Source organism: Ictidomys tridecemlineatus, chromosome 7 (genome assembly GCF_052094955.1).
Source record: "Ictidomys tridecemlineatus isolate mIctTri1 chromosome 7, mIctTri1.hap1, whole genome shotgun sequence".
Taxonomy (NCBI): Eukaryota; Metazoa; Chordata; class Mammalia; order Rodentia; family Sciuridae; genus Ictidomys; species Ictidomys tridecemlineatus.
Window position 1 is genome coordinate 153,776,965 of NC_135483.1, and position 14,072 is coordinate 153,791,036.

A 14,072-nucleotide genomic window follows, 5' to 3' on the forward strand; every position below is an offset into this window, starting at 1 on the left:
CAGCCAAATATTTTTTAGCAAGAGATAAACTTCTGCCTTTTTAAAAATGCTGCTATCTGTGTCTCCTATTTGTAATTTAACATCATCAGGAACTAACCATGCATACTAAATATTAACATTGTACAGTAAAATATTTCAGAATACTGGAAATAGTAACATATATTTCTTTAGAAATATGTTATTGATATCTTTTGTTTTTCTCTTTTTATTTATTTGCAATGCTGGAGATCAAGCTTACAGCCTTGCACATTTCAGGTAAGTGCTTAATCACTGAGTCACAAACCCAGCCTGATTGAATTATTTAGAACTATAGCCCAGGACAACATAAGTAGAAATTGTGTACATAGGATTCCAAAAAATAATAATGATAAATTAAGGATAATTAAATAGTATAATACATCAGTTTTAGGAAAATTATGGTAACCAAAGAGTAACTAATCTATCATCTATCTATCTATTCATCCATGTGGGACTAAAATGTTGTTAATGGAAATTTTCATACTCACTCAACATTGACTAGAATAAATTAAGCAAAATTAATATAATTCAATATGTATGTGCATTAAACTGATATAAGCATTTATTACCCCAGTTAATTCTTTACTATACATTATAAAGTGGGAAAACAGTATAAATATGTATATCATTAAAATGTGCTTTTGTCAGGCCTTTTGGTCACAGCAGTAAAAAAAAAGCTGCCTACAACAAAGAGTATGTGCACATGATAGGCATAATTACAATAACTATTTATAAATGATATGTCACATTTTTAAGATCAAAAGCTTGGTGATTTTTAATGTCTACTGCCAATAAGTTTTCCTATAAAGGAATCATATGAACAACTAACCTGGAATCCCAATTAAGTAATTTTCAATAAGAGTCATGTCTGCCAAGTTATCCAGGATAATTCTGCCAATCAAAATAATAGTTTTCTCTCCACAAGCAATCAAAAATAAAGGCAGGGTTTTTTCCCTTGAAATTCTCTTTTTAGGAAGAAAAATGGATTGTGTTTGACATGGAAGATAGGAAGTATGCATGGTGTTTTATTCAGCTTCATCACTGTGATTAAAAGACCTGACAAGAACTTTTTAGAGGAGAAAAAGTTTATTTGGCTCACTGTGTCAGAGATTCAGTCCACAGCCAGACAACTCCATAAAAGGTTCAGGCACCCAAACTAAACTATAAATTTACTAATATTGAAAATAATATTCCAGAAATGGTGTTGTAGAATTTGATAATGTGTTTAAATGTTTTTATGTAAAAGTTAATGTCACTGATAGCTAAAAGACTTCTGAAACAAAAAGAAGACATTTACTTAGATAGTAAGAAAATTACGAAGATATAGTTACAGAAACCTCATGACATTTGCATTTGAACAGAAAACTAAAGTAATATAACCAAGTATCCCATATAGATGTCCTATGAGTATAAGTGAACTCAGTGTGTAACTGTTGTGGCTTAACAAATTTGTAAAGAATAGATGGATTTTATAGAAGGTGGAATTGACAATATGTAGAAAAAATGAGATTTTTCTGGACCTCTTGCTATATAAAAGTGAACATTAGATGAATAGAAGACCTCAGTGTGCTAATAGAAAAGAGTAAAAGGCACTATATTTGTTATTTTAAGGTGAAGAGGTATCTTGCTTAAGTCCATAAGAATGAAATGGATTTATTTGCACTTTACTTTAGTGAAGGACACATTAGAGGAAATATTTTTAAATAATTACAGATTTGGAAAATATGATTAACATCAAGGGATTAGAACCTAAAATACACAGAATTCTTGTCCATTAATTTTAAAAATATAGGAAACTAGAAGAACAGTGTGAAAAGTATTTATGGATTTTTTGGAATTATCCAGTGAACTTCATGAAGAGATGTTCAAATTCACTAATGATAAGATAACCACAAATGATTAAAGACAGGTTATAGAATTAATGTTCATTCTGATCTGTCTCAAATAACACCTTTTATTATTAATATCTCTTTATAATTTTCTTTCATCTTAACTACCCAAAATGCCCAGGTTTCGATAGACAAAAACTATTTTCTTCATTGCTACCATGTTATATGCATCTGATATGAAAGAAATAGAAACCCAAACAAAATTAAGTTTTGGAGAAATCATAGAAAGTTGAGAACAGACTTATCTTGTGATGCAAATATAAAGTAGAAGAGGAATTTTGGAGGGCAAATCCCTTTAGTGAAATCATGACTGTGTATTTCCTATGATACTGCAGTCCTATTACTGAGCATATGCCAACAGAGCATTTTCATGATCCATTATTACTTGTCTATTTGTGACAGCAGGATATTGGGGTACATAAGTGTCCTTATGCAGACAAATGGAAATATGAATTACAATGGAACATTGTACAGACATTAGAAAAAAGAACTTGATAAACATGTGACAAAGACTTTAAAATATAATGTTGAATGAAAAAAATATGTATACAAATATTTATAGAAAAATATTTTTTGTAAAACTTAAAAGCACATATACTAAACAACATGTCTTTTTAAAAATATGCACATATGCTTATTAAAATTATACCATGCCTGGTGATGTGGAAGCCAGTGGAGGATAATAAGAAAAGTTAAAAAAAAAAAAGAAAAGAAAAGAAAGGGGAAACAACTAAATAAAAGTCAAGGAAAAGGCTTGTACAGATGGTAACACTGGCAGAAGATAAAGGGTACATTTAATTAACTTCTTCCCCTTACATGATAATAAGTCATCTACATATAGTGTATATATGTAATATATGTAATATATATATATATATATATACACACACACACACACACACACACACACACAAAATGTGACATTCATATGTACATGTATGTATTCATTAACTGTTCAATGTTACACTTTTGGAGAAATTAACAATATGTTATAAAATAAAATAAATTTGTTATATATTTATTTACTTCCTGCATGACTTGATAATTGTTCTCTATTTTTCACTGTATTGACACTTTATCTCAGAATAGTGGTAATGTATAAACCTTTATTTATTCTTTTCCTCCAATTATTGAAACTAGTTCTTTAATCTGTAATTCTTTATTGTATGCCTACGAATAGTCAAACAAAATTGTTTTAAATATTTTTTTCTGAAACTTAATTACAAAGTTTAAAGAAAAAAGTATAGATATAATAGTGAAATAAAATAATTATAGCAACAATATTGATCAGTTATAAGAAGAGACTACTTTTCAATTTATCTTTTGATAATGTAAATTTATTGCTGACACCTCCAGCAATGACTCACAGACTGATTCTTCAATATTTAAATTGGCTTGACTGTGTTTGCCAAAACAGAACATGATAGGAAAAAAAAAATAACCCAAGTAAAAGTAAAAGTAAGTTAGACATTGAAAAATACTTTTAACTAAAATTCTAGCAAAACATACAAATTATGACTGATTTTACTTGATCAAAAAACAGGTAACTTAACAAACAAAATACCATATATTCCTTAAGGGAGTTCTGTACTAATTTTTCTAACATTTACTGTTGGCCTAGCACTTGCTTTGTATTCATCACCTAATTTAATCCTCAGAAGAGCCCCATGAACTAATGTGTTTGAAGTTCAATTGAGAATTATGATTAACTGCATCTAAAGTAAGCAGAGATATTTATTTAATACAGGAAATGAGTGCTTACAAAATTATTGAAAGGGCTTTAGGTAATTCATAATTGGGTCCCTAAGAATAACTTCTAGACAAACACCAGAGAAGAACCAAAATACTAGGGGTTCTGTCTGAGAAAATCAACAACATGGAGTATCTGGTCATTGATTCTAGAAATTACCTTCACCACAATGATAGAGCAAATTAGCATTCAGCAGAAAGGAAAGATCTAGTAACCCACTGCCTGGGCCAGAAAGCAGGAAACAGGAAACTGCTGTTGGAGTGTAAGCATCTACTTAGTCTATAGAAGGAAACAGTTACCTTGGGCTTAGCCTCCCATCTCTAGTGATTTAGATGTTAACTCTGAGTCTCAGGCAAAGAATCACTTTACAAAAATTTAAATCACCTCCACAGCTGTAGTTGCAAGTAATCTAGGAAACTTACCTTTTTAGTTTCCTATCTGGGTTACTGAAACGGAGCTGGAATGTGTGCTGAGTACATCAGTACACTTCTCAGGAGCACACATTTAGGTAATGTCTCATGAGTTAAAACAAACTCCTCTTATAGAAATAACCCAAAGAGTTTTTTCAATGTAGAAAACTTGAATAAAATGCATGTTTTCCAAGAGATGAAGAAGTTTTAAGATAAACTATGAAAACTATAAAAATTGACCCAAAATTCTGTAAATGATCAAATAATATGAAACCAGTAGTTCAACCTCCTACTTTGTCAAGAGGTAGAATGGGAAACATTCTCAAAAATACCACAATGAATAGTAGTATTTATATATAAAATAGGTGATTGTTTATATTTTAAAAATGCAAGATCATACTTTAGAAAATAATTCTGATTATAGTTACATCACAATTGCCTGGCAATTAAAATCAGGAAGATAGGGGCCTTTAACCCTCTCTGTTCTGACACCTACTTGGACGCAACCTGAAGTTTTTACCTTAATTTGTCTTCTCCATTTAACTTTCTATATTAATCCCTCTAAGTAATTTCAGTGTACATCAAACTACAACCTAAGTTTGGCTTGAGAATTTTAATCTTGTATTTTATCTAATAATATTACTTTATCAATACTTGCATAAAACTTTTATTTTAATGAAGTCATCAAATTATTGTCTACTTCCTTTCACATCTGAAGCCATAATTATGTATTCATACTTATACATTTAGAAATAAAATGACAAAGATTTGCACCTTGACTTGTGAGCTCCTATTACATCAAGAAGGGGCTAAAATTAAACATTATGTATCTATATCCTAACCTATGGCAGTGTTCCTATATATGTTTTTATTTACCTATCATGATTTTCACTACTACCTATAGCTCAAAGGATACCCAATGTTTTTCAGTGCCAGAGTATAGTTTTACTCTCATTTATTAGATGTATGTAGAAAATAGTGTAATAAATGAACTATGTAGAGTTCAATCATTTTTAGGGAGTTATTTTCAATTTAAAAACCTATTGTATAATAGAACTAACTTTAAATTTTTATGCCATAAAAGCAGTCTTATAGCTATTTTAAAGATTTTAGAGAGCAAAACATCTTATTCAAGCTAAATAAATTCATAAAATCTTGTTTAAGAAGGAAAAATTTAATTTAAAGGGAAAGTAAATATACTTTGACTTAAAAGTGCTTCATATTAATAAATAGAATTGCACTATATAACTTGTTTCATGTTATTGTTTTCTGTTTTACAAATATCAAATTGTAATTTTCTTGAAATGGATAAAAGGAAAGTTTATATTTAAAAAATAAGTTTTTCATTCACTTTAGCCACTTGAAAGAAAGAATAATTTGACATCCAAAAAGAAGATAAGCAAAATCTCAGAACAAAAAAAAAATGATTTAAAAGGAATAATTTTAGCTTAATGAATAACTTTCTATAGTGTCATCAGGTTCTTGATTTTGATGTGAAATGTTTTTTAAAAAATTCACCATCTGACTTATTAGAACCACTGATCTGTAACATTAATTAAGAACATTAAATTGCCCCATTGTCTCATCACACTTCCTGGAGAGCAGAAGGTGAGACTGGTGAATTCCGTGGGCTGGACTCATTGCTATGCTTCCTTCATCATGAAAGTGCCTTCCTGGAACTGATAGCTCAAGGATGTTCTGATTAACAAATGTATAATTGTGTTGTGTGATAAAAGAAAAAGTTTTAAAGAGATACCAAAGCCTGTTAAAGAATCTCAAGTACCAAGGCAACGGCTTCATCTCAATCTCATGTCTCCTGGTTATACATACTCTCATGGTGGAAGAATGTAAGGGAATATCATGGTCCTATTACACTTCCCCTTTTCCTGCCAAGTTACATAAAATGTTCAAATGTCTATGCATACTTTGGGAAATAGTTTAATAGAAATATCCATATTTCACACTGACTGTATTCTGACCCCATTATAGTATATTGAGATAAATTTGGAGTACATTAGCTTTTTCATTTATACTAGGAGGGGACATACTAATTTTTCTTAATTTATAGATGCAATACTATTTAAAGGAAGAGGATGTTCTATGTAGAATTGTAGTTATGAAATGAACAATTTTTTGAATTCTAAAGGCATGTTTAAACAAACAGAACTTGGCCATATCTTCAAAGAATAGGTTACTTATACTAATAATAGGTTATTATTTGAAATTTAGAAAGTCTTAGAAAGAAAATCAATAGGAATCTTTTCGTTTCAAACTTTTAAATGCTCTATAACATCACAGTTAGGAAACTATTGCAAATAAGAGAGAGAAAGTTAGCTGATTTAAAACGTATCAAAACCAAACGTCGTTTTCCTGCCCTTGGAAAATAGCAATAACATCTTTGAAATTGACTTTACTTCCTTCAGGGTCCATACTAACTCTTATTCTTAAGAGTCTTTGATCAAAAACAATGAAAATCTGAAAAGATGTTCAATATCGTGTGCTAGAATTCTTCACAAATTGGCATCAAAAGCTTAGTGGAGACAGTATGGACTTCAGAGTTTCACACATCTGGGTTTTAATCTTGCCTCTGCTGCTCAATAATTCTGAAACCTCTGGCAAGTTATATAAAGTAGTTGAGATTGAGATTTCTCATCTGTAAAATAAAAACAGTGTCAAGTTGAGACTGAAGCATGGCCTTCAGATTCTAGGAAAACATTTTGCAATAAATACTAGATTTGCAAACCCAAGACTGACTGGATGTTTTATAATCAGAAAGCAAATCTTTGTAACTGCTTTTGATGTGCATGAATAATAATAACAGCTATAAAAGACAGTGTAATCATAAATCATGTGGTTTTAAAGGTAGTAGAAAGTGAGGCTCCTGTGAAAATTATTTTTGTTAAAATCATGTTGATTTAAAAAGTTAGCTTGTAGAATGTTGCTCAGTGTTAGAGTATTTGTCTAACATGTGAGGCCATGGTTTTGAAACCCAGCACTGCAAAAATCACTGCCATCACTACTACCACCATCATTATCATCAATCTTGAATGAAAGAAAAGTATCATGATATTTTTTTAAGTCAAAAAATATCAAACTAAGGTATTTAAATAGGTTCTAATCAGGAAGTAAAAACCATCTTATATTGAAGTGATGCTCACAGCATCACACTGCTGTTTAGTGAAATGTTGGTGCCTTTGGTTCCCAAACTTTCAGGATAGTGTACAGCACCAAACGTCTGCAATAATCTCTGGCAAATGGTATGATCTACTAGAAATGTTTAGAATAGAAGAGAACATTTCTTCTAGTAATCATAGAGAATAGTAATGTCAGGTCTGGCTGATGTTAATGAGCAGTGAAAGGATCTTAATGAAACTGTATGATGTGTGAGCTTTGTAATTGCTGCAAGTCTTGGAAAGGATTAAAGGAGGCATGCTTCAGCAAGTATGCATGGACCATCTTATTGTGTGACATTCCAAGACACTCATAGGTTAGCTTCCCTAGGGGAGAAAAATTAGATATGGAATTTCAGATCCAAAGGGGGATTTTATTTGGTAGCAAATAATGCTAAATTCTGGAAAGGAATAGCATTTTTTTTCTCTTTTTTACACGCTCCAATGAATTTATGCAATAACTTTCTTCAGATTTTGTTGAGTAAAGAAAATATTTTTTTTCCTTTTCATGTACAACAACCAAATTGCTGCTCTACACTATGATTCCCTGGTCTTTAATGATCTGGAGAAGGTTCCGAAGGGAATGATAAACATAGTGCTTTGTTCATCCCTGCCAATGGTCAATATGCCTGATGGAATAGACCGAGTAGGCATGTAAAATACCAGGAAAATCGCTTCTAAGTGGAAAGAGAAAATCTATATGGTGTATGGCCTGAAATACTTCCTGGGGCACTGGCCATCACACTCTGCTTTTGTAAATGGTATTCTAGAAAATGCTGGAGAGATGAGGCACACTGAGCAGAATAAAGATCAAGTACAAAAATCAAAGATCATCAATATTGTTTTATTTTCAAAGTTGTCTAAAAATAACCTGTGATTTATATTAACTTTTTTTGAGCTCTTTCTTTATAATGCAAAAGTATATGAGCTATATACTTAGTGGGCATTCTGAGTATGTAGGTATAATGGATCAAGTTTTCAGATTATAAATGTTCATGTATTTTTTTCATGATAATAAATGGCATGAGATGAGTCCTCCAAGGAAATCTTATCTCTTCCTATTATTATATATCTATTAACACCAAATCAATATTAATATTATCATATAGGTATTTCTTTAAATATATTATAACAAAAAAGGCATTTGAAATTTGAAAATACTATTTTGTTTAGCAATGCCTTGAATAGGAATTTATTTTGTAAGTCTTAATAAATACAACACAAAAATCATTAAAAATGCAACATCTTGAATTTATTGTTTATATTGTTAGTATCTTCAGTTGCTCAGTTGTCCTATACTAAGATTTGTAGATGACCATCACATCTCTTTTTGTCAAAAGGTCTTTGAAGAATTCTCTTTTCTATAGGTATAAAGTCAGTGTTAAGCCTTCTCACATGGTAAATGTTCTAAAAGTAAAAGAAAATCATGTAACTCCTCTGAGAGGATAAATATAGCTTGTATGCATCATTGTGAAAGAGAAGAGATTAAGTTGTTCCCTGAAAGTTGCAGGTATGAATTGAGAACACTAAGTTATAAGGTTGTGTTAGAGATTTACTTTTTATTTTGTCAGTAAAATTCCTGTCGAATGGTCCCTGCAAGTTATATGATTCAGGGTTTAATTCCTCAATAGTGTAGACTCCTCCAGAATTACAAAAGAGATTAAATAACGATGACTCTTCTCACAATTGGGTAGCAACCAATTTATCTTTCTAATGTTAACTTGTCTAAAAGGCACTCTCATATATTTATGTCTTTCTAGGAAGCAAGCTATCAATATCTCAAAAATAGGGTTAAAAAAAAGACTAGATAAACTATTTAAATTAATATGCAGAAGTGAGAAAAACTTTTTATATTATAAGGGACAACAGTGAGAAGCTGGAAAGTTTTAGCACTATTTACACACATCATCTATAACACATAATCAAAGAATAATAACTTTCATCAGTATGATCTCTGTAGCTGCCTGATGCAACTCACCAGAATAAATAAATTATCTCCTAGTTTTGAAAGGTGGTAAACACAAATGCAGCATCGCATTGTAAATTGCTGGGTATATAATGAGGCAATGGGATATTTATAAAAATAAGTGTCAAGAGTTGCTCTTGTGTTACCACCAATGATTATTAAGTCCATAATTCTTTTCTCTTGTCAAGTATTCCCTAAGAATTTAGTACTTTTATTTTTTTCCTAAACACATCAAAGAAGAACTTTTTAAAATTTAAATCTACGTATGTTGTTGGTAACCATCCTTAAACTAGAATTGAAAAATACCGGGCTCTCAAAATTTTAGCAATATTTTTCCAACAGTCAGATTTTATTGGGCGGGGGCGGGAGATAAACGCTTAAAAATTTGTGTAGGACCATTGAGAAATTATTTAGTTGTTCTCTGAATACTTATATCTGAGATGATCTGATGAGAGTACTTTAGGGATTTAGAAAGCTATCATGACTTGAAGTCCAGAGATGTGCCTGCTTTTCCTCACAATTGACTCCTAGTATCTTCCACTAGATACTAGGCACGTATCAGGTGTGAGTTGATATTGTCATCCATACCCTCCACAGTACAAAAGAGAATGTTTCCATCATTGTAGAGATATTTTTCCATAGCAGTTTCTTATTCCCTTTACAAAAGCTAGAACCTTCTAATATTCTTATAAGCACCACTCAGAGAAAAAAAAGTTATTTTATGTTTCCATTTATTTATTTTTTCCTTGTAGTATTACACACACTAATGATTCTTTTTGCAAAAAAAACAAAGACAAAAAAATCTTCAAAGGAATCTTAATTTCTAACTTAGGGACAGGATACTATGAGAAATGTGAACTCATAACTGTGAGTTCATGCACCAGAAAAAGAAGAAAACATACTTTTGGAGAAGTAAGACTTTTTCGTTGAATAATGAAATTATTGTTTTTGGAAGTCCAATTGAAAACCAACATACTGAGTAAGGCATTCCTATGGTGACATCCTCTGAGAATATCACATTTTACTAAAATTGTCAAAGCAAAACTAAAATATCTGCTTTGTGACATTTGTACTAAAGATATGTGATGGATGGGTGAGATTCTGACATAGTCAATTTAATCAAAAACTAAAACATTAGCAAGTTGTGGTCATCAGCTACAAGATATTTTCTTATTGCTGCTTTTAACTTAGATGTTTATTGATAACTGTTTAATCAACAATTAATATCCTGTCACTTTCATCTATGAAGAATGTAACTTGCCATTAAAAGTGTTTGATGAAGCCTAAATTGTCCCCATGCACTTAAGTTCCTAATCATTAATTAAGACACTAGAATTTCATGAGTGGATTCTTTTCTTTCTAGTCCCCAATATTACTCTTTATTGGATTAATAAGTGCAGTACATTAATAAGTGCAGTATATTGACTAAGTCAGGCAGGTAGCTGCTTGAAGCAATGACTTCCTTGCCAAAGTAAATAGCTGTTAACCATGCATAGCAAAGATAACTGAGCAGTCCAAATGAAAAGAACAACAAAAATAAAGGCAATAAAGTGTGAAATTAAAAGTTAAGCTGGGTAGCTAAGATGGGCAAAAAATGACTTTTTAAGAAATCAAATCTTTTAAAACCAATTAAGGCCATCAATTTATTAACAACAGGCACAGTTTATATTTCTCTAGAAATGTATTCCACACTGTCCGCCTAAAAGTAAATTTTTTTTATAATGTAAAATAAATCATCATTTTCCTCATTGTTAAGGAAAAGTAAATTTCCACAAAATCACTCCCCAAATCATGGAGGTGAGGTGACACCCACTTCTCTAAGGTAGGAAGCCCCAGAGTCCCACACTCATTAGGCCAGGAGGGCAGAGTTGGAAGATGCAGTGGAGTGAACAAGTGATAAAAAGTGTGGCAGCCGACCTCCTGTGAGGCTGCTGCTGGTGGGGATGGCAGTGTGCTTCCAATGAGAATTCTGCCATTCATGGTCCAAGTTTATCCAGTGTACAACAGTGACTTTACAGAAATCTCTAGTAACTAAGCACATAGTAAAACATGGTGTTTATAAGCACAATAGCTACATGGCTTTCCTGATTGATTACTTTACAGTCTCATTTTCCTTCTTTTAAAAAATAAAGTTTATACTATCCAACTCTCATGAATTTGTATGGGTTAAATAAAATGAGATATAAATATGATATTTGGAATTTAGAGTCTTTGGGAAAATATGTTTGAGATCCACCCAATTTATTTACATTACAGGTGGAGCCTGTTCATAGGTATACCGAAAGAAGTTCTGGGAGATTCAAGGTGAAGGGGTCACCGAGGGAACACTTTTCCCTGGAGTGTCCGCACACAGAACTTCATTAGGACTTTCACAGCCTACGGGACACCATTGACTTTGATCACTAAGCCTTTTTATCTGGCACTCTTTCATCTCCTTGCATTCTGTTGCCTGCACCACAGTCCTAACTTTGTAGCATTGCTCTTCACGGCTCTCAAGGAGCCACCAGCCGTCACTTTAATGGTTGTTGGTTTATAACTATAGACTGTTTTTTCTCTCACTCTCATTTTAGCATTGTCCCTAACTCCTTCTGTGCCTTTTAACCTTCACCATGAATGGCAGAATTCTCATTGAAAGCACGCTCCTGGGCTACAAAATCAGGAGTCAATACCAATTCACAGATCAGCAAATAAATTTTCTAATTCATCCATAGAGAATAAGTAAATAGCCTTTAAATATTGGGTTTCAACACTTTAAAGGAAACAGAATTGTTGAACATTCTAGGTGCCCTTCAACAGATGAATGGATAAAGAAAATGTGGTATACACACACAATAGAATATTACTCAGCCATAAGGAAGAATGACTTCATGACATTTGCCAGCAAATGGATGGATTTAGAGACTTCATGTTAATTGAAATAAGCCAGTCCCCAAAGGCTAAAGGTTTAATGCTTTCTCTGTTGTGTGGAAGCTAACCCACAATAAGGAGGAAGTGAGGGAAAGAATAGAAGTTCAATAGATCAGACAATGGGGAATGAAGGGAAGGGAAGAGGATAGGAGAAGGAAAGACAGTGGAATGATTCTGACATAATTTCCCATATACATATATGAAAACAACACAGTGAATACCACCATCATGTACAATAATAAGAATGGGACTCTAACTAGAATAAGATATATTCCATGCTTGTATAATTATATCAAAATGGATTCTGCTTTCATGTATAACTAAAAAGAATCAATAAATTTTAAAAAAATTATATGTACAAATAGTCTAAAGAAAGAATAGATAAGATTTTAACAGGTAAGTTTCAAAGGGAAATTTGTGTGGTATGGTTTTATTTTATGGTTCTAGTTCTACTTATTAAAATATGAAGAAGTTACACATTTCAGTTGTAATATTTGATGATTATGAGCATTATAACTTTCTCTCAAAATACTCTTTTGAATAATGTGAGTTACAAAGAGACATTAATATCACAGTAAATAACAGCAGCAGGGAAATTTGAGTACCTTAATGGTGGATATGTTATAAAACCCGAAGTTATCCAAGAGTGAAGCCATAAAAGGTACAAAACAATGCTGATAAAAATAAAGTGTATCTAATTAAATAGAGAATCTCAACATTGTTAAGATGTCAGATTCCTCTCCCCTATTTATCTACTGATGCAATTTTACACAATTAAAATTCTAGCAGAATCTTTTGTACAAAATGGACAGATCTATTATAAAATTTTACAGAAATATTAAGGATCTAGTATACCCCAAAAAATCACTGAAAAGAAGCAAAGTTGGAGAACTTACACTACCATATTTAACTTAAGAAAGGATAAAGTAATCCAGACTGCTAGGTACTTGACAGGGTAGATCAACAAAACAAAATAGAGACTCAAGATCTAGACACATATTAGATATATTAGAAATAGATAGATGTTAAAGATGCCACAGTGATTGGGAAAAGAAAATTCCCATCAGCAAGTGATGGTGAGGACATAAGAATATTCTATAAAAGGACATACTTACACAGCTGTGGATGTATTACTCACTATTGTTGTGCAATAAATTACTCCAAAATTTAGCAACTTACACACAAAAAACCATTCTTTTACACAATTGTTGAAGGTAAGAGATCTAGGACTGCTTAGGTGGGTCCTCTGATGCAGAGTTGCTCACAAAGTTATAATCAGGTTGTCAGCCTGGGCTACAATCACGTCATGGCTCATCTAGGGCTGGAGAACCTAGGTTCAACCTCACTTTCGTGATTGTTGGGAGCCCTCAGTTTCTTTTGCTCTTGACTGCTTGAGTTGAGGTTTTTGTTCTTTTCATTGTGGGTCTTTTCATAGGCATGTGCACAAATTGCCACTTGCATACCCCAGAATGAGGTAAAATAAAGACAAAGAGACAGAGAGGGCCCAAAATACAAGAATCAGCTTTTAAAATAATCTAATTATGGAAATGACTTATCATTGTGTTATCTGGGTGCTACTGTTCACATGGAACAAAAGTGGTAAAATGTGGGAGGTAATGCACAGAAGTATGAATGCCAGGAAGTAGTCACCATCTTAAACACTGGCTACCATATAGAAATTAAGAAAAAAATAAATGTATAAAGCACTCAGAACAGTTCCTGATACAGCAGACGCACTGTATGTTATCTATTTCTATTATGACTACACAGATTATTTTTATAATTGAAAACCATAACACAATTGAGATATTATTATATTAGACTTATAATTTTTTTCATCTTACATCTATCCCAGCATGACTGGTAGTTAGTTCTGTGAAACTGATATTTTGAATGCAAAGAAATCATTTTAGTGTTTACTTCAAAGTTCTTAGAGTTCAGTCTTTGCATGAATACAAGGAC

At 31.9% G+C, this 14,072-nt stretch overlaps 1 pseudogene; it reads left to right on the plus strand.

Annotated features, from left to right (window-relative positions):
• The first annotated feature begins 218 nt into the window (after positions 1 to 218).
• The window catches only part of LOC101966892 (glutamine synthetase-like), a 110,536-nt pseudogene continuing 96,682 nt past the window's right edge, over positions 219 to 14,072 (plus strand).